This window comes from Apium graveolens, chromosome 2 (genome assembly GCF_009905375.1).
Source record: "Apium graveolens cultivar Ventura chromosome 2, ASM990537v1, whole genome shotgun sequence".
Classification (NCBI taxonomy): Eukaryota; Viridiplantae; Streptophyta; class Magnoliopsida; order Apiales; family Apiaceae; genus Apium; species Apium graveolens.
In genome coordinates this window covers 193,907,826-193,915,351 of record NC_133648.1, presented here as the reverse complement: position 1 = coordinate 193,915,351, position 7,526 = coordinate 193,907,826, and positions in this window count along the sequence as shown.

Sequence of the window (7,526 nt, the reverse complement as noted above, 5' to 3'; positions counted from 1 at the left end):
TCAAATACTGGAGTTTCAGAGGAGTGGTGTTTATGATGATGGTGGTGAAGCTGGGTCCCCAAGTATCATTTTCACAACAGGGGAAGAAGAGCATCTGGTAACATTGTCAATAGTTCGACTGGCTTTACACTTACCAGAAAATTGCACTTTTAATGCTCAGATTGAGGAGCCACTTCTACAGGGTATAATGGCCAATCTTGGCTATGAGAAAGGTTTGTCCACGCTGAGACAACTGAAGCGGCCATACATCAGAAAGGAGTGGAGCTTCTTCTTTGACTGCATCATCAGAGCTTTTGCCAACAAATGCTCCAACTTTGATGCCATTCCTATTCTGAGTCAGCAAATAGGATATGCACTTCTAAATCAAACTCACTTTGATTATGCTACTGCAATTTTGGGTTTTATTGGGGATAGGATGAATGAGGACCCAAATATTGTGTACTTTGCTAGATTCTGTCAACTCATTTGCAGTTTTTATTGTCCTGATAAGCCTCAAAACTATAGTGAGACAATTCAACCTTTTAAACTTGCTAAAACGGCCTTCACAGACTTGTTATCCACTGATAATAAGAAAGAGATACTAAGACCCCTTCAAATTCCTACATCAGTAAAGCAGTTCTTAGTAAACTCTGACCTCAACACATACTCACCCAAATTTCCTGAAGTTGCACCCTCTCAACCTCCATCAGCACCTATAACCAATACTCAACCAGCTCAATCTTCTCAACCACAACCACAACCTACCATCAGAACTTATTTCCAACCTGCACAATCTTCTCAACCACAACCATCTGCTACAACATCTAGACCCAAACCTTCAAGAGCAAAATCTGTTCCTAAATCTCCACCAAGGAGAAGAAGGATGATTCTTAGAGATGAATCAGATGAAGAGGAGCAAGTCCAGGTTCATGCATCAAAACCTGTGACTGTAGAAGCTGAAAATGTAATTTTTCACAAGGAAGTAACAGCTGAAAAGATAACTCCTCAGAAGGAAACTGAAGCTGAGGGTTCTGGAATTTTAAAAAGGAAAATAAATTCAAGTTCTGATGCTGCTCATGCAACTCCTTCACAACCAAAGTCCAGATCCAAGAAGATGGGAGCAGGAAGGCATATGGCAGAACTTCAATCAGAGGATTCTACAGAAACTGAGGAAGGGGATCAGGAATCTCTGATCTCATCAGAACCTATGGTAATTGAAGCCCTTCCAGCACCTGGAAACACTGTTAATGACACAGTGATCACACCTCCTGTCTCTCCTATCAAAGAAAATGTTCAAGTTGAAGATTCAGGATTAAGTCCTGAAATTGACATTCATAGGCTGAACATTCCATCTGTCCTGTTTCTGGAGGCACAACAAGGACAAGTGACAACTCCACCTGTTTCTCCACTAAATGCTGAAGTTCCTACCACACCAATTCTGGATGTGGAAATAGATGAAGTTGTACCAGAATCTCCAACAGCCACACACACACTTGTGTTGTCAGAAGATGATGAGCTTCTCTCAAGTTCAGGAGAGTCAGCTCCATTAAATACTCCAGCTCCAATTCTTGGAAATGAGGAACTGTTGAAATATGTTGAACAAGAAGCTCATATTCCATGGGAAGAAACTCACAGAGGAGTTGAATAAACCAAGAAGTAGAATGAATCTGATTTCATTCTAAGTTCAAAAGTTCTGTCAGATCATATTGCAAAAGCTGATGAGTTGCTGACAAACTCTGATTTCAAAGCTCAACTTAAAGTCACGGCTCTCAGTACTAAAAGTCTACAAGGTCAACACTCCATTACTCATGCTAAGGTTGATAAACTACAGGAAAATGCTGATAAGCTGGACCTGATGCTCAAGCTAGACAAGAACAGGTTTATTAGACCTATTCATGAGAAAGTAGAGGCTATTGAGAAAGTTCAAGAAAAGCAACAGGCCCAACTAACTGAGGTCCTGCAGAATCAAGCCTCGCAACAAGCTCAACTAAATGAAATCCAATCTTCAATAGAACTTCTTCTATCTCTACTCCTACCAGATGATGCCAAAAAGGGGGAGAAGGTAGTTAAGTCCAAATGCTCAACTAGTCAAGTACTGAAGAAGAAGGATGATAAAGAAGATGACCAGGGAAACCCTGGCAAGGGAAAAAGTCAAGGTCAAGGGCAAAGCAGCAAAGTTTCTTCAAAGAAACTAATTTCTGATTCTAGCAAATCTTCTACACAGAAGAATACAAGTTCTGAGGCTATGAATGCTCAAGTTCTGAAAGCAAGTTCTGATGATCAAAGTCTAATATCAAGTTCTGATCTTCTCATTCAAGAAGGAAGTCAAGACTCTCAGAAGTTTTTGCAAACTCTGAAGCTTAAGGAAATGGACACTACAGTCTATTATAAAGATCCCAAGATTCAGACACTTGATGAAGAAATTGCTAGAAGATTATTTCTCAAGCATAATCCTGGAATGGATTTAGAGACTCTCAAGGAGGAGGAAGCTAGATTTGCAGCTGAGAAGACAAATCTTAAGTCTAAAGCTTCTAATGCAAAGAAACCTCCAAGGCCTAAGGTAAAAGGCATTGTGATCAAGGAAACTTCTGAGGCTTCAAAGCCCAAGACAAGATCACAAGGTGAGATTGATCCCAAAGCAAAAGAGAAAGGAAAGATTGATGAACCAACAAAGATACAGGAGATGAAGATTCCTCAAATCCTGATAAAACCTGTATGCAAACTGGTTCAAGTATTTGATGATGATGCTGCTGAAGATGAAACTGTTGAAACTCTGAAAAGAAGAAAGATAACAGAAGAATCTAAGAAAACCCCTGACATAGCTCAAGTTGTTCAGAGTGAAGACATTTCAGAACATCAAGGTATAAATGAAACAACAAATTTTGATCAAGTCATCAAGACATCAACCTCTGACAAAGCTCAAGTTGATTTGAACAAAATGACAGTTACTGATAAGAGAAAAATCCTATGGAAAAATGTTAATCCATCAGATCCTAAAAAAAGTCAACTGCTATATGATTTCATGACTGTTGGATTGAAAGCCAGAGAAGCAAGAGACAGAGCTGGATTAGGTTCTGAAGAAGCCAAGATCAAGACAGGAGTTGAAGTACTTACTAGAGATCCATTCTTATTAACTGACAAACCACTTGAAGAAGTTACACAGAAACACCTTGACAAGGTTATATATGTTCAACTGGTATTGGATGCTCATGATAAAAGTAATGTCAAAGAAAAGCTGATTCTGTTTCTTGAAGATGGAAGAACATAAAGAATGTCAGAATCAGATGTGCTGTACAAATCTCTGAAAGAACTTCAATTCTTTCATTATCTTTTGGAGATAAAGTCTGAGATTACTAGAAGATGGTCAAATTTCATCATGAAGACCATAAAGGATAAAGCCACAATCTCCTGATCAAGAGTTACAGAATTTATTCCAAATATAGTTGAAGATGATGGAAGTAAAATTTCCATGAAGAAGGATTCTGCTAAACTTGAAGTTATTCTGAAAGAGAAATATATGTGCTATAATGAAGACTCATCTCATCCAAGGGTAATCAGACATGGTGATGGATTGGAAAGAAACCACATCTCAACACTTAGGACTGCAATCTACCAGATTAGAAGTCAAGATGAAGAAATGAAGCAAGTCAAGGCTACATTAGCTCAAGTCCTGAGGAATGCAGAAGAGAAGATGATATCAAACGTTGTCAAGAATCTATTTGGATTCAGATTGAATCAGTAAAATTGGTAAAAGCTACAAGGACTGTAAGTTGTAGTTAGTTGTCTAAATAAACTCTCATTGCATTTGTACTTAAATGTTTTTGACATCATCAAATCTATTAACTTGTACTCCCTCAGTCCCGGCCAATTCTTTACGTTTGGTTTGGGCACGAAGGTTAAGAAATATGTATAAAGTAGTGAAAAAGAGAAAGAAAAGTGGGTGAAGTGGTGGGACCCATTAATTTTTAATATATAAAAAAGAGATGGTGGAGTAAAAGCAGTGTGAAAAGGGAGGAAAAGTGGGAAAGTGGTGGGACCCATTGACTATTTTTGGTAAGTTTTGAAATGTAAAGAATTGGATGGGACATCCCAAAAAGGAAAGTGTAAAGAAATGGTTGGGACACAGGGAGTATATTTTTCATGATTTACAAGTTGGGGGAGATTGTTAGATATATTTGTGATGTCATGTCTAATCTGTTGTGTTTAGTTTCAGAACTTAATATCAGGACTTACTGAAAATCAGAACTTACTGAAGTCAGAACTTATATCAGAATTTAAGGCCATCGGGATTTATATCAGGACTTAAGTTCGGGTACTTCAGATAAGGAATGCAGTTGATTTACAAGAGAGGATCATGACTAAAACAAAAGAGATATGCATGAAGAGTTGGACAGCTAGAAGTCTTGTAGAAGATAATATCTGATTGATATATTTTAGGAGACATAATTATATTCCATATCAATTAGAAGATATCTTGTAACTGTGTACTATATAAACACAGCTTAGGGTTTACACTATCTGTAATATCTAGGATATATCGTGTAATTATTTTTGCTAATAAATAAATATTATGCATGTTCACTATTTTATTCTGTGAATTATGTGTTAAGTGGTCTATGTGTTTAGATGTTTAAAATTGATATAATTTGAGTATTTTAATTTTATATGTCCAAAATAAAATATAGATAATTGTCATATCTTCCTAATTATTTTTGTTGATTTGTGATTTTATAGGAAATTTATGAATTTAATAAATTCTTTTTCCGAATATTTATAAACTATTTTATATAATCGGGAACCAACCGACTTCAACCGTTTTTACATTTTTATAACCCGAAACTCTTCTGAGAACTCCTTCCTAACCTAATTGCAATATTCCGAGCATTTTCCATGTTTTGACTTTTTCGATCCGGCGTACGGTTTGTCCTGTGCGGGTCTCGGCGCAATATTTTCGATACAAAATTCGTTTCGGTAAATCAATAAAACTCGTATTTTCGATAAACAGGATCTTTTTTATTAAACTATTATAATTATCACCTCGTAATACTTGTAACCAGGCGCTGAGACCAAGACCGCAGTGCAAATTGTACATATTTGGATAATTATCCCGAAACAGGTACCGTTTTGGATCTGTTTTTATAAATAAACGTACTATTTTATATCCCGAATGATCCAACGGGATACTATTTTTCCGTAAATATAAATAGCCCTTACCGTAATTATTTCCGTACAGAAAATCATTTGCAAACCAGTGAAATCTTTATAAAGCAGAGAAAATACTATATTTATATTTCGTTCTTCGTAATCAAACTCAATTTTGAATGCGTTATCGAAGTCGGATTGGGGCGTGCTTATAGTCAAAACGAAGCTATTGAAATCTATAATCCAAATATTTCATCCATTTCAATGCAGATTTCAAGGGTAATTTCCTATTTATTTAATTAAAGTCGAATTAATTCAGGGTTGATAAATGAATTTTTGATTTTGATATGGTTTATGTGATTTGATGATTTCATGATGTAGAGCATGTTGTGCCATTCGTTTTCATATATTATACTTCAAATTTGGAGTTCAATAACATGTTTAAATTAGGGTTTGATTATCGAAATTCAAAATTAGTTATTATGTTCATATGAATGTTCTTGATTAATTTTTAGGGGTTTCTTATTTAGGGATTAACAGACGTTGAGAGTTAGTGGGTTTTGTTCCCCTTGGAATTTAGAATCGATTCACGTAACCCTTGATAATCGACGACAACTGTGGTGACTGTATTGTTGTTTCAAAGTTTTCGCCGGATTTTTGAATCGGCGGCGACGTCGGGGATTTCAAGGGCAATTTCCAGATTATTGCATGTTTGTTTGTTGAAATCACCCGTATATCTCGACTCCTGGTATCGTAATCTACAAATCCCCGTCGTCCTTTTGTGTTTTCGGGCTTGAAATCTGTTCGCCGAAAAGCTTGACGTTGCCAGCAATGGCGATGTCGGCGACGTGGTGGAGAAGGTGGTCAAACCACAGTTTGACCCCTGTACTTTGATTATCCTTACGGTTCAGTCCCTTGTTTTCAAAAACTTATAAAATTTATACTTTCGTTTTAAAATCTTATGAAAATAATATTTCTATTTACAAAATTTTTGAATTTAGGATTTCTGTTTATAAACTTTTCAAAAATAGGATTTCTTTTTATAAAATGATCTTAAAAAAAGTTTTAATTATTTTAAATTCCAAAAAAATCATTTATTTTAATTCCAAAATTCATTTTTAATTCAAAAATAAATCTAAATTACTTAATTAATTAATTTTAATTAATAATTAATTGATTAATTGATCAATTAATTTAAATATTAATTGATTAATTAGTTTAATTTTTTATTAATTGATTTTAATTGATTATTTAATTGGATTTAATTATTTTAAAATGATTTAAAATCCTGAAAAATAGTTTCGAGTTTTAAAATATTATTTTAAATTATTTTCAAGGCTCGATAATTAATATAAAATTATTTTAGAGTCAGATTTGAGTAATCAGACTCTGTTTATTACCCGAAATTGATCCAACGACCCGTTTTGACTCCGAAAAATGTTTTAAAAATCATATTAAATACTTGAAAGAGTGTTTATGACCCGAGACCTCTTTATAAATGGAATTTCATTAGTTGTTTGATGTGCTATGTGTTATACGTGACTTGTTTGTTGGACTATTGATCTATATGTTCGGTGTTTATTTGTTTTTAGCATAACTTTCAATCCGTTAATCAGATTTGGTTAAAATGAAGGGTAGATAGAAGTATATACCGAATAGAATCATATGAGTTGAGTATTGATAGATACTTATGATATGTGAGCAGAAGAAGCAAGGCGTAGGAAAAGGAAACAAGTAGTCGAGAAGTAGGAGATTGTGATTGGAAATTTGTGAAGTATAGCGAGCTAGTACCAGGCAAGTGTTCTGAACTTTCTCGAGATATATTGTAGATAATTGATAGTCTTGTTTTATATTGCAAGTGTTTTGATGCACTAAACCCTAAACTTTGATTCCAGTTATTGATCTTTGAGCCGTAAACCTTATTCTTTCTGAACCATTGATTATTGATTACCCGTATACAAACCACTGAGATACGATACTACTCTACAAATACATACAAACCAAATACCAAACACTGAACCAAGATTGCTTATATACTCAAACCATTGTACCTTATGCATTGAAAGATCAAATCCTTGTAACCCTGAAACTTTGATTCTCTTGTTATCCAGTTCTTTCACCACTTGATAGCGATACTTCCTTTGTGAAAATTGAAACCATCTCATGATTGGAAATCCAACGTTGCTTATGATTCTGTTTATTGCTTTACATTGGTTATTCTGTTATTATGTTAGAATTGGATTGTTTTATAAAATTATGGACCAAATTCGTGGTCAGACCAGTTTGGTGGTCAAGTTAGGCCAATGTGTGCCTTGGATCCAGTAATTAGAGCAGAGCTGTGTGCCTTGCTCGGGGTTAGTGCGTGGCTGATCAGCAGCCTAACCTTGGTTTTTAAAATGAAAATA